General features: G+C 39.6%; 1 protein-coding gene across 2 annotated transcripts in view; it reads left to right on the top strand.

Moving 5' to 3' along the window:
• The first annotated feature begins 210 nt into the window (after positions 1-210).
• The window catches only part of LOC122796554 (tubulin polymerization promoting protein), a 739,680-nt gene continuing 722,365 nt past the window's right edge, over positions 211-17,525 (top strand). Inside the window, exon 1 of one of the 2 annotated variants that reach the window (XM_044065128.1) lies at positions 211-537. The gene's annotated coding sequence lies outside the window, so the exon portion shown is untranslated. The remainder of the gene's footprint in view (positions 538-17,525) is intronic. The other variant, XM_044065127.1, reaches the window with a different exon arrangement.

Below are 17,525 nucleotides of genomic sequence, written 5' to 3'. Positions count from 1 at the left end.
ACTTAGAACTTCATCTTCCATATAAAAACACCTCTTTCGAGCCTGGCACTGAAGAAACCGTAAACCCTAAGCAGGAATTTGAGAGATCTCCAGCTTTCGTACACTATGGCCAATCACAGAAGGATGCAGTGAAAGGTGGTAACAGATTCTGGAGACAAACCAATTAGAGTAGTACTTGGGCGGTCCTCAGGGCGGTGAAAGAACATGTGGTTTCTGAGTAGTTCTTCCTCCCACCTACACAAACCAAGTGAAAAATATATCGTTAAATTTGAGTGTTTATTGTGGAATTAGATTACGTTCTGATACGAGCAGTACATTGGAGTTTCGTCCGATGTAGTGAATATGTTTTATGTTGGGGTATTCCAAGTATAATAAATATAAACAAAATTCATTGCTAATCTTTGTTTGTGTCTTGCTTTGACAAGAGTTTGGATTTTAGCGGGCTCGAAGGAGTTCTGTGCATCGAAGGGTACTACAACTTTATACCAACCGAGGAAATAACTTCAGCCTTTTTTAACGCGCTGCTAATTGGATACGGTATGCGTGATACTAAATAGTTTATTGATGTGTACAACTTGATTTATTTTCTAAGCGTGATAATCTGGATTTACATTCTAAAGTTACTGTGGGTTTTTTTTACATAAAGAGCAGTTTGTAATATAAAGCAACGCAATCTAGGCAATGCCAAAAACCGTTCTTTTCGGTTTACATTGAAAATGCCAGATATATACTTGGGTGTATTTGGCTTGCAGATGTATAGAATGGAATAAGGCATGTATAGTTTACACGAGGAGATTTGTTTCTTTCTGAGTTTGCACACTTTCGCTTTCGGGATGCAATCAAGAGGAAGACGCACATAACTGGTGTTAATGCTTGTTTTGAATATATTTGGTTATCAGAATATGAACATTTCGGGTAGCTTGACCCATGAAAAGATGGTTGTGCATGGAGATGGGGTAGAAGTTTGACCTGGTATATATTTGCTTCAGTGTGTGTGTGCAGGATGTTTCTAGAACATGCATTCTGGTCTGCACTGCTGGGGGCATGTCCCCCACATAGGGGAACTACACATACTTTTGTTTTAATTGTGTTCATTTTTATGTTTGGTTGTAAGTGACCACTTCCGCACCATTTTAACAGAAACCGAAACTACAGCAGTGTAACAGAAAGTAATAGTAGGTTGCATGTATTGTTTACTAAATATATAATTGCATTTATATAGACACGTCCGGTATAATTTCCTCGTTGATTTTGGTACCTTCTAGAAAGCTACCCGAAACAGGTACCTATAAATTTGTTGCTCTGGATAAAAGGTTTTAGCTGTGGATTCTATGAATTTTGTGTCTCGATTTGAAGGGTGTGATTATTTGATTCCAGGTTTTCCTTTTATATTTGTGGAAAAATAATTTCTAAAAGTTGCTTAATAAAATGTTTGCATCAAATGCTGTGTTCTTAATTTTCAATATTTTTCTCTAAATATTCCGGTATTGTCTTTTGAGCTGTAAGAAATTGTATCTGAGATTGCGCCAGTGTTGCGTATTTTTCACAACAAGGCATTACACAGTCGCAGTGATACGTTTCCATCACTGTAGGTGTCGGTGACAGTGGTGGTGCTGCTATCCAAGAAGCAAGTGCACGTGAGGTCCCACTGCATTTCATTTTCTTTTACTTTTAAACCCAAGAAAGACAGACACGGACACTACCAAGCTCCATCACTTAATATTCGTTGCACTATATATTTACCGACTAATGATAACTAGCTGAGGGTGGCATTGTATTGATGCCTGTAAATCAGCATCCTTGCGCCAGCAGTTATTAAATCATTTACTATATTTGTATTTCTCCATAATAGTATGTTTTGTGAAACTTGTTTCAGTAGCAGTTGAAAGGTTCTGAGCTAAGGACTGCAAGCTTAACATAGACCAATAAATATGTTTGTTTTGTGATTTGAAAATATCTGTGTTTGATTTTCGAAATAATGCGATTTTGGAGCTTTTCTTACCAGGCCACCGCTAAAAATGGGCACTTTCTGGCCCAGACCAACTTTCCCGTTAAACAGTCGTCATGTGTAAATAAATAAATGTCTGTCTCCCGCATATTCACCGTGACTGCTGTTTGGGCAACCAGAGGATGTCAGAGCGAAGAGATCTTCAGTACTTTAATGCTGCTTCAAGAAAAAGCAGCCCCGAGGCTTCACAGGAACAGCAAGCAGTTACCAAGCTTCATTTGTGGTGGATACGTCCCCATGGACCAACCCTTAGACTAAGAAAATGTTGCCTTTTTAAATATTTTTGATGCAGTTATTTTCTGTATAATATCAGCAATCTTATTAATATTAGAAGATTCTTGTCAGAAACTGGTATTTTTAAAAGTGGGCTTATTTGAATTAGGCTGTTTTGTGAAAGTGTTTTTGAGGTTTTATAAAGATTGAGAAGTGTGGTATGTACTTCAAATACAGTTTGAGCATTTTGGTGCTTGTGTACGCTTTGTGGCAACTTTTTCATTATTTTACTGCTTGAGACATTTTGCTTGATGTTATATTTAAGCATCTAGAAATCTGTTTGTTTTATGCTTGTGTTCATTTCCTGACAAGGTAGGGGAAGCTCTGTCCACAAAAAGGTTACACATTGCTCATCCAAAGACACTTGGTTCATAAGGATGATTTTCTTATGTTAGCCAGGAGTTTATTGCAGACTTTATGCTGGACAGCAGAAATGCATATTGGAGAAGGATTCTGACAAACAATTCTTTTTCTTTGCCCGATTCCCAAACCCAAGACTGTGATTCAGGGGAAGGTTTGTCCTGTCTGACAAACAGAGGAGTTTTCTATTTTGACTAGTTCCAGGATGAATAATGCCTTTTTGTGGGAACAAGTGGATGTTACCCCCTAAAACCGAGGAAATATTTTTATAAGCTGCAAGTGGATTTATGCCAATTTCACGTGATGCACACACATGGATGTTTGCAGACCAGTGAGGCCAGTTATTCTGAAAGTGCGTGATGGTCTTCTCACCTTGCATGCATTCCTGGACTCCTTGCTATCAGTGTGATTGCTATCCACTCCAACAGTATGGCGATATTTTGGCACTTAAACAAGGAGGGTAGCATCCATTGTTATTCCCTCTGTCAACAAGCCATGAGAGTGTGGGAATGCACATTCACTACTTTTCACCTTTTCATTGTCTTGCATATCCTTGGACAAGCCAGTTTTCGTATGGCCTGTTTTGTAGGTCACCAGCAGGCAACAGATGAATGTTCAGTTGGTCAGTCAATAGCACTAAGTCTATTTTGTCAATGGTAGAAGCCCTCTTGGAACCTGTTTGCATCCCTAACCAGTTTCAAGTGATGTAGCTTTCCTCTTATTCCTCTTCCTCCTTCACGAGGATTCTCCAGGGTGGCCTCCAGTCTCCTTTATTTCCTCTTAATTCCCAAGTTCTTGGATTAGGCCAAGTTTTGCAAGGACAAAATGATCCTTGTAGCCCCTTTTTGGCCTTGATAAGTATGGTTCCCCTGCCTTGCCTTCTCATGCTGAAGCCTTCCAAGAATCTGCTTTCTTGTCCATTTCGGAAACTTCACCTTCACTTCCACTCTGTCAGGCTTACTGCTTGGTTTCTTGCGTTTTTAGTAACTGTTAGTATCCCTTTGTCATTTTGAGATGGTAGTCCATGTTGGCCCATAGACCTGGCATTACAAAGACTTAGCCTAGTACCTACCTACCTATGAACTGTTTATCGGTCCAAGGGCCTCCGTAAGCCTAGCCAACAAGGTTCCCTGGCTTACGCCACCCAAGAAAGTTATTTACCTGTGCCACTGTCAAGTAGAGACACAGAAGTGATCCCTGGGGTTCATTTCCCATTTCCCATCCACTCCTCAAGATTTTTCTTGGAGTGCTAATGAAGAACTTTGCTTGACATAGATGGGGTAGCCTGTTCCAGAGTATGGGAAGTCTCTGGGACAGGAATCGATCCCTCCAGCATGTCCTGTTTATTGTGGTGACAAGGTTTAGGTCCCTAGAGCATATAGCTCGGAGGGATTGGGATTTCTTTAGATGTAGCATGTCCAACAGCCCTGGGTTTGACATAGCTTTATATGTTAGGCAGAGATCACCTCGAAGTAGGTGATATGCTACGGAGTAAATCTGGAGTTTTTTTGAGGCGGCCAGTGTAGGGCATTTGTTTGAGGCCAGTAATCCTCTTTGTGAGGTACTTCTGTGGCCTTTCCAGCTGCTGCAGATGTCTTGTGAGGTACATTCCAAAAGGGGCATTGTACTCTATAATTGGTTTGAGTGTCGAGTAGAGGGGAACAATGACCTCCTTTTTTTTTTTTTTTTTTCCTGGATGAAAACCCTTTTATGATGAGGTGTGCTGTGTAGAAGGACTTCTTTGATAGTCATCGCCAAAGTTGCCAGGAGACACTATTGTCCACCTGGGTCCTAAGGTCTCATCACTCATTCAGTGTTAAGTAGATTGCTGCCTATGTGGTAGTTCATGGGTACAGAGTTTTTACCAAAGGGGATGACCCTGCACTTTTTGGCATTGAGCTTGAGGCCATGGCTCTGACACCAGGCATCTGTCTCAGCGAGGCCCTTCTGTAGGATGTCCACATCATTTGGGGACTTGACTATGGCTCCTAGTTTGCAGTCATCTGCCAACTTAGTTAGCCAGAGGCCTTCTGTGTTAGCCTGTACTTCAGAGAAGTAGATACTAAACAGGAGAGGTCCCAGGACTGAACCCTGTGGTACTCCACTTGTCAATGCTTTGAGGTCAGATTTGGAGTCTGCAACTTTTACAGTGTGGGTTCTGTCAGTGAGCCAGTTGGCAACCCAGTAACAAAAACTCCTCCCAAACACTGCTTTAAATCGCTATATATAGAAATAACTTTATTAAAACAGAAGGTAAGTGCTTTCACAGAGTAACCTCTGCTTCATCAGACCATGACAGAGCGCAAAGTCTAGGTACGATTTAAAATAAAAACTCAACCAATCACAGGAAATTCAGCAATCCGTGTGATGACATTAATAAAAAAAAAAAAAAAAAAATCCCAATCCAATAAAAGCAGCCTACCATTTGTTAAATTCATAGCAAAAACTTTTCTGTCAAGTGTAAAGATTTGTTAAACTTATTTCAAACACAGTAATAAATCATAAAAAAACATTGAGCAGTCTCTATATGTTGATTCAAACCTAGCCATAAATCTAGATAAATGCATTAAATGTAGAAGCAGAATATCAGGAACTTGAATGTACAGGTGTAACAAAAATGTCATGCATAAACTCTGCATACTCACTAAAAGCAACATCACAAACATTTAGACCTATTAAAACTGGATATGCAGTTGTATGCATGCAGCAAAGAAAAAAAAAAACTAAATTTTTAATGGAAAACTAAGGTAGAAACAAAAGCTGCATAAAAGTTCTTGTATAACAAATAGAGAACACTACACATCAGTTTGGACAAGAAACAAAACAAAAAAAAGGAAAATTTTATGTATCAAGACCTATCAGTGTCGCAATGGTTTAAGGGTGACCCTCTCATTTAAACCTGGTTCAACATATGGTTTCAGCAGTAAAATCCATCACTGTTCACATATTTCAGTTCTGTTATCAAATTCCCTAGGATTGTGACTCATTAACTCTAACACACACACAACTTGAAGAAATGGCTAGTTCCTTTCAACAGAACGTGCTTGGCTAAAGCAGTAGTGCTTTTACATCTGGCTGTATCATTCAAGTGTTCCAAAATCCTTTCCTTAAACAACCTGTTGGTCTTCCCAATGTAGAAAACACCATGTGCAACAGGTAGCAAAATATACAAGGTCCCAACTTTTACAATCCGTGTAAAAGTCCAAATTGATTGTGACACCAGTAGTATTATGTGTAAACGAAGTACATGTAAAGATGTAATCACAAGCCTTACAATTATGATATCTAACGTCCCCTTCCTATCTGGCTCTGGTATCACAGGGGTGTTATAGTTCCTATAACATAATTGTCTTTTTAATGACAAATTATTTCTAAAGTAGAATTTCGGTTCAGAGTCAATGACCTGTCTAACCTCAGGATCTGCTAGTAAAAAAGGCCATTTCTTTCTCAGCACATCACAAACTAGCCCAACATCACTGGAGTATGTGAACGTAGGTCTGTGTAGAATTATGTCTATGTTCAGCTCTCCTTGAAAAATATGGTTTACCTTTAGTGCTTCTAATGACCAAGGTTGTCGTGGCACATTCTTCTACAATAGACTGACTATAACCCCTCTCCACAAAATCTTTTTAATTGTTCAAAAGCTAACTGCAGATAATCATCTTTGTTGTGTAACCTCATTACTCTTAAAAATTGGTCATTCAAGATATTCCACGTAATATAACATGGAGGCATACTACTTCTTCTCAATAACAGAGCGTTCTTTTTACAGGGTTTCTTGTATATACGTGTTGAAATATCATGTAGATCTTGTGTTCATACAGAGATATCTAAGAACCCCAACGATTCTCTAGAAACCTTATAGCGAAACCTCAAAAAATCAGTTGTGTTATGTAGAAAGTCAACAAATGCCTTAAACTAGTGTTCATTCTTTCCACATAATAAATGTCATCCACAAAATGCCTATAAAATCCAGTAGAGGAAGAACATGTGTTATTCAAGACCAGACTATTTTCCTAGTTTGCAAGGACCAAGCTGGCATGGCTGTTAACACATGCAGCACCAGTTTTCTGTAGATAAAAGTTGTTCTGAAAAATAAAGACATTATTCTCAAATATAATCTCAAGCAAGGAACACAATAACTCAACCTTAGTGGTGGAAAAATCAGTGTATGAAATCAGAAACTGCCTAACATTATCAACTCCAGTATCATTTGGAATAACAGTGAACAATGAATTCACATCGTGTGGCAAAAAAAAGCATCATGCAAATTCGATTCAGCCCAGACATAAAGGTCTAGAAAGTGTTTGGTATCTTTCAACACTGTGGTAACACTATCTAGAACAGGTCTGTGTTTTCTCCACATAAATGGATAAGGGCTCAATGACCCATCCTCTACTAGAGAGGATAGGTCTCATAAGTGGCTTCTTAAGATTTTTATGAATTTTAGGGAGCCCATACAAAATAGGGATAACGGGATTATCAACAGAAAAGTAGTCAAACATCTCTTGAGTAATCAGTCCTGTCAACAGGTTGTAGACCAAAAAATGGAGACTGAATAAAGCTATCTATTCTATATTTAGCAATATTAACATAAGTAGTAAAGCCACTCAACATAGTACACATCTGATCCAGATAGAGATCTCTATCTAAGACAACTATGCCTCCTCTCATCTGTGGGGCATATGTCTAGCTGCCCGCAATTCATGCAATGCCTTATTCTGGCCAGGAGTCAAGTTATGACTATTGTGTTTGTTTCTCCGTTAGTATGTCTCTGATTTCTTTATCACATACTTCAATAAAAGCTGCTGCCAGTGGCTGTAGATCTGGGGTATACAGACTAGGTTTCGTAAAGAAAGAGTATGTAGACTGATAACTATTGTTCAGCAGAGACAGGGTGACATTATGGGAAAACAGCCTCAGATCAAAAAGGACATTTAAGTCTGAAGCTTGTGAGGGTATGAAAGAGAGACCTATATTTAACAAAGAAAATTGATCAGAGGTAAGACTATATGATGAAATGTTGAAGATGAGGTTACTCATTGCCTGTTCCTCTCTCACTGTGCTGCTATCGTTGCGATACTGCACTCTCCCCCTTCTCACACAACTACATGAGCGATTCTCTCTCTTGTCCCTTGTTATCGGTAAAGGGGATGCTAGGGAAAGGGGGGGGGGCATTGGACTCGGTTGTAGTATGAGCTGTAGTGGTGGTTGAAATTTCTGTATTCATAACAGGTACAGCTGTAGATGAACTGGAGAGATTGCTGCTAAAGCCAGGTTCAGTTGAAACATTAACTTCAGCGCTATTGCCTTCCATAGCCATTGCCCCATTACCCTCAGGGATTGTATCATCTGGTCTCTCAGGCCTAGGCTGCAGAGGCTGAGAAAAAATACTGCCCTGTCTAAAGTCATTCAGGTCATGCTGTAACTTCCTCAGTTTTATGGCCTGAAGCTTGTCTACATAATGAGCAACGTTACCCTAGACATATTTTTGCTTGTCAAGTTCCCGTCAGAATCTTAAGTATATCATGTTGTAAATTATTGATTTTGATGCCTAACGAAAGTTCCATAGGATAAAAGAAGTCAATCAGAGGTCTGATAGTCCAGCCCCAGCTGCAGATTCCAGGTCTGCCATTTCTTAAGTAGTTCAGGATATGCAATACCATAAGTGGTTCTTCTTAACACTCTCATACCTCTAGGCACAAGGTTGTGTTGAATACATGCTTCTAAATGAAGCCTCTGCCACTGATACCTCATATCTATAAAAATAATTTTCAAGCTTCCTTAACTGGAAACAAATTTACAGCCAAATCATGCTGGGGTGTCTCGCAGCTCTCAGTAAACTGTGTTACCGATAGCAGTGGATTGGTATCCATGCTAAGAACTCATCGCAATTTTTCCATACTTGAATCTGGATTATAATCCAACTCGATGTTAGTGCCAGCCATGCCCAAGTGGTCTCACACAAACACAGGACAAATAGCAAGAAAAGAAATAGTAGACCACTCCGTTAAGGTTGGAGTAAGTGGAGCAGTCGGTTCCTGTACTTTATTGCAAATCTTATGATGTGGGTCTTATTTCTTTATAAAGCAGGCTTAAACTGGAGTAAGTCACTTACACAAAGATTAAGTATTTTGGAATCTGGCCCTTGGCCTCATTTTTATCATAAATCATCTGTTTGCAATAATACTGTCCTTCTACCTGTCTCTGTCTTTGTCAGGACTAATCTATACAATTTCTTCTTAACCCCTTCATGCTTTCAGACTACTTTTGCTAAATACCCATCTGCCATGTAGAGTTAGAAGGGACATCAGATAATTGCTAAAATGTCCATCAAAATTTCACAGTTTTACAACCCCTCCAGCAATCTTGTCCAGACTGCAAACCATGCCTAAAAATATGCCTCAAACTATCTTGTAACAGATATTACGAAGTTTTTTTACAGCAATTTCAGCACCAGTATTCCCTTCTCTAACCTTGAAAGGTAGCTGCTGTCACCTGTCAACCATCGCACAGTTACATTCACAAAATGTCTATCTGTTTATGCTGCTACCTTTGGTAGCACCCCTATCAAGGCGGTGACTCAACCATTTTTACATTAGGACCACAAATCACTCCTGCTTACCCCCTCCCTTCTTTTACTCTCGGTGTTTATTTTTTGTAAAATAACATTTCTTCTACAGCCATTTCTCTAGTTCTAAAGTTCAGTGACATTTTAAACAATGAAACAATTCTTGTCAGCTTCATGGAGCACCTGGATGCTATCACCTGTCCGAACTAAAACATTTTCCATTGTTTCTCTTCACCTGCTCTTGCTTCATTATTTTTTTTTTTTTTTTTTACCCTACCAAGTGTCAATACTCCTGTAAGAATACAGTCTTGCCTCTTTTTCCTTGTCTCTGTCTCCCTCCCCCCTACTTACTTTGTGGATTTACTCAGGAGCTCCGTCTGATATTTCCCTTACCCCTGTTGTGTTCTTTGGATAGGAGGGTCTCCTAAATCACTATACTTTATATTTATGATAACAGGGCAGATCCACAGATGTAGGCAGTAAATATTAATAGGAATCTATTTACTAGGAGCATCACACAGGTGGATGCAATTTTGTTTACAGGTTATAAATAAAATCCACAGATTCAACAGTGCAGAGTCCACTTTAATGGATGAGCATCTTTACAACACTGGTAAATGGTTTACAGAGCCATCAGATTCTTAAAAGATCTGTCAGTAAGCTGATTTTTTTTTTCAGACAGGAGTTCAGATTCCCTTAGAGAACAGAACTGCTTACTGGCCATTAGGAGCAATCCAGACTGTGTCTGGTAATTGTGAGCTCTCTAACTTTGAGCACAAAATAGCGAACAGGGGGAGCACTGAGTTTGTAATATGTTGGAGCATTGCTCTTACTCTTAGTCCAAGCTGCAGTGCTACAGTAATGTCAGAATTAGTGTATATTTGTGTCTGTGTGTATGTATGTATATAATATATACTATTGTGTGTGTGTATATGTCTGCCACTTGAGTGAAAAACACCAATTTTCGACTTTGATGTCAACTTTCTGCCAAATGCCAGTGTTGCTACTCCAATGTTCTTACACCAAGAAACAGCTTTTGCATGTGCAAGTTTTATCTTTCAAAAGTGCCTCCCTCTTCCCCCTGCTAATTAAAGCACTGGGTAATGGCAAATTTCCTAACCCTGTCGATAAGCTGTGTAGTCAAGCATATGCATTTGACTAGGTAACTGTTAACACTTGGTCTACACCCATCTCTCTCACTCTCACCATATTTGTGTGTATATTATTATTATTATATATATATATATATGTATGTATATGTGTGTATATATATATATATATATATAACGTGAGTACGTATAGAAATATATTTGATGTAGACAGATCTGTGTATATCTCTTGGAGAGAACAGGAGTATTGAGGAGGTACAGTCTGCATTAATGGGAATGCATGGCATGAAGCCCCTCCCCTCTACAAAATGCTGTAATTGTACTGAAGGAAGTTTTGATGGTCACTGTAATACCTTCTGATTGTAGTTTTGTGTTCAGTGTTGTCGGAGGTACAGTTGTGTAAAATCTTACCATAACAGTAGCTGTCCTTCCCTTCACTGTTGCAGTATTCTTAACGTTATGGAATCTGCCACCCAGGGCAGCCTGATATTTGGCCAGTAATACCAAAACCTAATGATCTTGTATATGCCATACATCACACACATGCTCCCCCCATACAGAACATAGGGCATAAATGTGATGTACGGATGCAGTTACTCAACACTGAATTGCCCCAGAAGAGAACAGACTCTATAGGACAAGGGAATCCATGCACACCCAGAAGGAAAAATGCAGAAGAAACAGGGGAAACCCTCAGCCAGAAGGAATCCAGAATGGACAAGAGGGGGGGGGGGTTGGAGGGAGTTGTGACTACTGCAACAGTGAAGAGAAGGACGTCTACTGTTATGGTAAGATTTTACACAATTAGTATGTCCTTCTGTATCACTGTTGCAGTATTCTTAAAGTTGGATAGAGTATAAAAGCTCAAGAAACAAAATGGGAGTTGGAAGGCGGAAAAGAGCCCTCAACAAATCCATATAAAATAGTTCTAGCAAAACTTGATCTGGCCCTAGAAACTGTATCCAACGTATAATGTTTCCTAAAGGTATGCACTGAAGACCAAGTAACGGCTTCAAGGATAGAATTACTGTCCAGCCCCTTGAAGGAAACACCAGAAGATGCAGCAGCCCTAGTGAAATGATCTGTAACACCAGAAGATGCAGCAGCCCTAGTGAAATGATCTGTAACACCAGAAGATGCAGCAGCCCTAGTGAAATGATCTGTAACCGAAGTAGACCAAAGATTTGCCATGAAAAGAATAACAAAAAGAAATGGCCTTGGATATCCAGGAGGATATAGTCTGTGTAGATACAGCCAAACCCAATGTCCTGGGATGAAAGGAAACCAAGCTGGTCAAACTTGCGAATGGCCTTTGTTTTATCCAAATAGTACCTGAGCTGTCTGTGCAAATCCATGGTATTAAAGACCCTCTAACTAGCAGACTGATGAGAAATGAAAAAGGAAGGGAGTTGTACTGACTGACTCAAGGACAACTCATTTACTTCCTTGGGCCTAAAAGAAAGATTAGTACAAAGGGACACCCTCCCCCTGAGAAACAAAAAAAAAAAAAGAGGAATGGCCATAAGGGCCTGGAACTCGGAACCCTAGCGAGCAGAAGTAAGAGCTGACAACAAGACAATCTTCCAGGTACAGTGTTTCAAAGTAGAATAATTTGCTAGCTGAAAAGGAGAGCAGGAGTCAATTTTTCCAAAACAAAATTAAGGTCCCAAGGACTAGGAGTAGGTTTCCTTGGAGGCCTAAGCTACAGAACACCTTTTAAGAAATAGTTTGACCTCAAAACGGAAAGCCAAAGGAGGATTCAAGGGCCGAAAAGCAGAAATGGCTGATAAATATGAACCTAAATGGGCTTTCACAGAAGAAAAGAGCAGGCCAGACTGGAGCAACTCACAAATAAGAGAATACCTAAAGGATCCCCACTGAGAAAGGGTTCTGGTTATGAGCATGGTACCAGACAGAAAATCTTTTCCATTTGGACATATCAGATTTTCTGATTGAGGGTTTCCTTGCCTCTTGTAAAACCCTGAACATGTCCTCAGAAAAAAGGGTATTGATCCCTTCAGGCACCTATCGCCCTCAGTGTCCGTTGAAGAGTGTACATGTGAGGATGGATGAGAGATCCCTTGTCTTGTGTGTGGAGGTCCAGCCAGTGTGGCAACTTGCAGTGATTTCACTGGCCCAGTGCATTAAGAGGGGGAACCACGTCTGTCTTGGCCAAAAAGGGAGTCACTAGCAAGATTTTTGGGAAGTCTAGATGTATCTTCTGCAGGACTCTTAGAAGTAGGGAAAGAGAAGGGAAAGCTTAAAGAAAATCCCCTTCAAGGAAAAGAAAGGGTGTCTGTCTTCCATGCCAGATGGCATGGCAGTCTGGAACAGAAAAGATGGAGCTGCCTGTTCAGAGGAGAGACCGAAAGATCTCTCTGAGGAATACCCCACCAATGGATTATATCCAGAAACAGGTCACTGTGAAGCATCCATTCATGAGCCTGTGTTTTGGGCCTGCTCAAAGAATATGTCATTTGATTGTGCTCTGAAGGAATGTGCACTGCCTGAAAAGTTAGCTGATAACCCAGATCCAGATCCAAAGCTTGAAGCAGATGCATGCAAATCCTCTGAGGATGTGCAAAAAGACTGGTCCATGCCGATCTCTGGGATCGCAGCAGAGGATTACAATGTAGACACCAAACTGCCTACAGAGTTCTTACCGGCTTCTAGAGGGATGCCTGTTGGAGGCTGAACAACTAAAGAATCTTGCCAAGGCTTCTTGGCTGCATCTTACCTAGAAGGAGGATTCCACCACGTTACCCTGGGTTAACTGTTTCAGCTGTTGGTTTTCAAGACAAATGGCCTGGGAAGAATGAGCAGGAGTTCCCTAATGTTAAGAATACTGCAACAGTGATATAGAAGGACATCTGTTAGTTACAGGTTTTGCAGTTATGTCTTGGAGTCGGATAATTTAATTTCAAGCATGAGTCATGAACCTTCAATCCCTGGATATATTTCGTGATTGCCCTTAACCAGTGGCTAGCTCATACTCCTGCAGCAGTCATGAACTAATTTTTTTTTTTGTTTAGGGAGAATTGACTCCCGGAGCCAGAGAGATTTCACTTGTTCAGTACCAGTAGTTACACACACTGCCATTTGACCTTATCCTACAAATGTCCTGTTAATAGCTAAAGCCTAATAAGTGCCTTACATAATTGCTTAATGTTTAAATTAATGTTGGGCCACATCTTTTTTATTTAACGTGATTGCCAAACTGTAAGGCACATGGAGCATTGCCTTATTAAACTATTATCCATTTCTTGTATGGAGACTGATTAATTTTCACTGTTTTATATAGAAGTGTATTCATTTTCATATTCAAACAGCTGCAGTTTGTGGTTCATTGTTTTACTAGATGACGTTGTCGTAAATGGCTAAAGTTACTGTGTGATGGCTATATGTTCATGACAATAATGTTATTGGCAAGAATAACTTGCTCTGATACCCATTGTATATAGAGCAATATATGGACTGTTATAGAGTATGATTTATAGCAAAAAGTGCACAATCTGATATGTTTGCAAAAGAAATTGTTAAAAGAAACATGTATTTTTAAAGTAGCAACTGTGCTTGTGCATTATTTTTATAACATTATTATTTGAATTGTTTGTCATATTGCGGATAAACACAATGGTTTTAGGTAAGAAAGTCTGTTCACAACAAACAGGGACCCTTCTGAGTATAAAGATGTGATTAAGTAAAGTTTACTTTCAGCCATTGCTATCTGGCTCAGTATCTAGACTGAAATTACATTTGTAGCTGTTACTTTACCCGCGGTGGTGGTGCTGCGGTAGAGTTGTCACCTCACAGTAAGACGCTGTCCAGTTCATTTCTCCACTAGAGCGTCTTCTGCATGGAGACATGCGTGAATGGGCGTACCTTCTTTGAAGGTTGTGCGTCTGGGCTGGTAACAAGGCACGTAAAAATAAACTACCAATCATTAGCGTACCGGAGTTCCGCTGTGGTGACCCCTATCCTTCATTGCAATTAGGTGTATGCAATAGTCAAACGCCTCAAACTCAAATGTAGCAATGCTTACAGAAATGCAAATATGCTTTCTAATACATGTAACCAGGTTATTCATTTGGAGAGTGTTTTTTGCTGGTGTGATGCCCACCACTGCTACCAATATGCGATGGCCATCATTAGGTGTCATCCCCACACTGGACCAGTAATCAAGGAGCCTGAATCCTCACCACTGACACTGGAGAGGAACGTGCACTTACAGTACAAATTGATACTCAGTATTTCCAGATGCAGACCTCTCTGCATCAAATACAATTTCCCTTAAGAGCACACAGAACACACTCAGCCTGGGATCTGGATATCTCTCTCTATCAATCTCCCTCCAGGTCCCCAATAAGACTCTCTCCACTGGTACAGCTTAGGGATAGATCCTCAGACAAATGTACAAGCCAAGTCCTCCAGCACCCTCTCTGTAAAGCCAGTGCTTCATGTCCCTGCCCCAGGTAGCCGACGCACACACACCTCTGGGAAAGGCTGGCACAGGTTTACTAGCTATGCCCCCATTTTCCCAGACTATAAAGTAGTTCTCATTGCCACCAGACACTCCCCAATCAGCTACTCTAAGGGCCTTAACAAAGGGTGTCCAATTATACAGTGTAATATTAATACTAATGGAAATGGTAGTAGTTCACCAAGACGGCTAGGCCTTCTGGATTGGCCTACACAGTGTCACCAAATAAATATAAGCACACTCAAAGGTTAAATACTTTCTACAAGGACCAGCCACAGTAAAAGTTTAAATATGTTTAATAATAACATGAATGTACTGAATATATATTTACAGTAAACCACAGAGTTCAAATCACAGAAAATATTTTAATTATCATTGATAGACAGATGTGCAAATAAAGAAAAACATACTTTGAACTAAGCTTCACTATATTCCTAACTGAATCTAAGAGAATTTTACTGTTCCCTAGTTAAGTTACTTACTACCGCAAGGCAAGATCCTGTGGGTGAGTGTCTTTCTGGTCAGGATTCCCCAACAGAATACTCTTGAGATTTCTCTTTGTAATATCTAAAGTATAATTTCCAACAGGGCTGGCAGAATGACCTCATCTGGTTACCTGACTCTAGGTTCTCCCAGTATTCCCTTTTGAAGCCGAGACAGGAATGTACCCAAATGTTTATGGCATTGCCTGGGTCCTCCCGTCTTTTCACTAAGCTAATGAACAAAGGCTCTGTCCCGGACCCAGCATCTCTGGTCCTATTTCACACTGCGGTGTGCCGTTTTAACAGTTTATCAGCTTTATTTACATTTTCCTTTATTTTTCTTAGGACACTGGGACAGCAAAGCTTAACTTTATTAAAATCTATATATTCAGTTGCAGTAATGCGTGTACATTCTTTTCATTTCAGCAGGGTGCACTGTTGATAGATTTTAACACAAGCAAACCTCAGCAGTACATTTTCAGCACAAACCTATGTACAAATCAGTTTGATATACAAATGACATACAGTTCTAATACATTTGTAACACAAGCATTTTGTATAAATCAGTTTGATATTCAAAGGACATATCATTCTTTACAAAACTCCAGTTGGCTATGCGGGCACTTGCCCATATAACAGCTGCCATTTCAGTTTTGTAACTGTAAGTTGAATGTTGTATGAGTAAGGAACTCTGGTACTCGAATGTATTTGTTTATATAATGTTACATGCCACATGAAGTGACCAAAGCACTGAATCTTTGTTGCATATTACATGCCACCAGAAATGACCAAACCTTTTAATGTTCCTTTGTTGTGCATAGTATGCGATTTACATACTAATGCAAAGTATGTTTACTAGGAGTACTTCAGGACATCCCAAATACAGTAGAGTGTATTGTACAAAATACAGTGTTTGTTATAGGGGAAGTTAGGTTACTGTTCAGCACTCAATTTTCACAGCTCCAATATTCATGATATGTGAAGAACACCTGAATTGTTTCTTTGCAGTTTGATTGTTCCATCATTAAGAAGTGTAAACTCTGTTGGGTAACATTGCTAGAAAAAATGTGGGTCTGAATTACATTGTTAGAAAAATATGTGGGCCTGAATTACATATCATTTTGAAGTGTCATAGCACCGATTTGTACTTATTTTAGTGCAACTGTTCTTTGTTCCTGCAGTCTGCTTTTCAGTTTACATTTGTCTTGTTAGTATGATATAGATTGGGGAGATGACATGTAGCATAAGCAGTATTAAGTAGAGAAGAGAAATTAATTTGTCTGGTCCGGCCACTGTGTTTCACGACATTCCAGTTGGCTGTTGGCTGCTCCCACTTTAATGCTGTTAAAAATAATGCAGTGTCTGCATTTAAGATTGCCTTTTTGAGGCAAGAGCTCAAGAAACATTTATTTGCATTTGCTCAGAATAACTAAATATTTTAAGTCTGCTCTACATTTTGTTTTCTTTTTAAGGCATTATGGGAAACCTGGTCCATAATGTAGCATCCACATGTAATGTTTCCCAGTTATCAAACAAGTTTTAAAATCAAGTGCTTCTTTGAAAAAGCTTTCCAAAATAGCTAGACTCTTTTCTTCTATTTTCTCTTACTGTTGGCACTACTTGCTTGCCAGCCTGCTCTTGCTGTACATTCCTTTTGCCTCTTCAAAAGTTTTCTGTAAACGTGTAGAAACTATGAAGAACTCTTCTGTAATTATTTTTTTTGACAGAAATTATGCAGCATGCTACAGTTTCTGTTTGGGTGTAGAAATTCAAATCTAAGTATTGCTGATAGCACGCTTTCAGCATGTAGAAAGTAGATACAGAAAGTAGGTAAACAGAAGGTGCATTCTTTTCTCCTACAGTCGTGTATGTTTTCATTAGTGCCAACTTCCATATTCATAATGGTGTATTCATTTTGTTTTGAGTTTTTTTTATATAGAATCACTTGCTGGAAGAAACTGCATAAAGACAGAATCCTCACACCCCTTCCCTTACATGATGCACATTGAATGTATTGCAGAAGCACACTGGTTATCATTTTTGCCTCCCAGCCTTTAGTACTACAGTCTGGTATTTGGCTGCAGAGCCTTCTGTGTGGACTCTGCATAATTTCCTCTTAGGTTGTTGCTGGGTAATCCATTTTCCTTACATATACCGAAGATATAGTGTAGGTGGATTAGTGATCCTCCACACTGACCTACTGGAATGCCTTATGCGAGAGAGTGTGTACTAAGTATTCCCC

The sequence above is a fragment of the Protopterus annectens genome, chromosome 3.part0 (assembly GCF_019279795.1).
Source record: "Protopterus annectens isolate FY-2018-M chromosome 3.part0, PAN1.0, whole genome shotgun sequence".
In the NCBI taxonomy this organism is placed as follows: domain Eukaryota; kingdom Metazoa; phylum Chordata; order Ceratodontiformes; family Protopteridae; genus Protopterus; species Protopterus annectens.
Note: the sequence above shows the minus strand (reverse complement) of the source record. Positions and strands in the feature narration are given on the sequence as shown.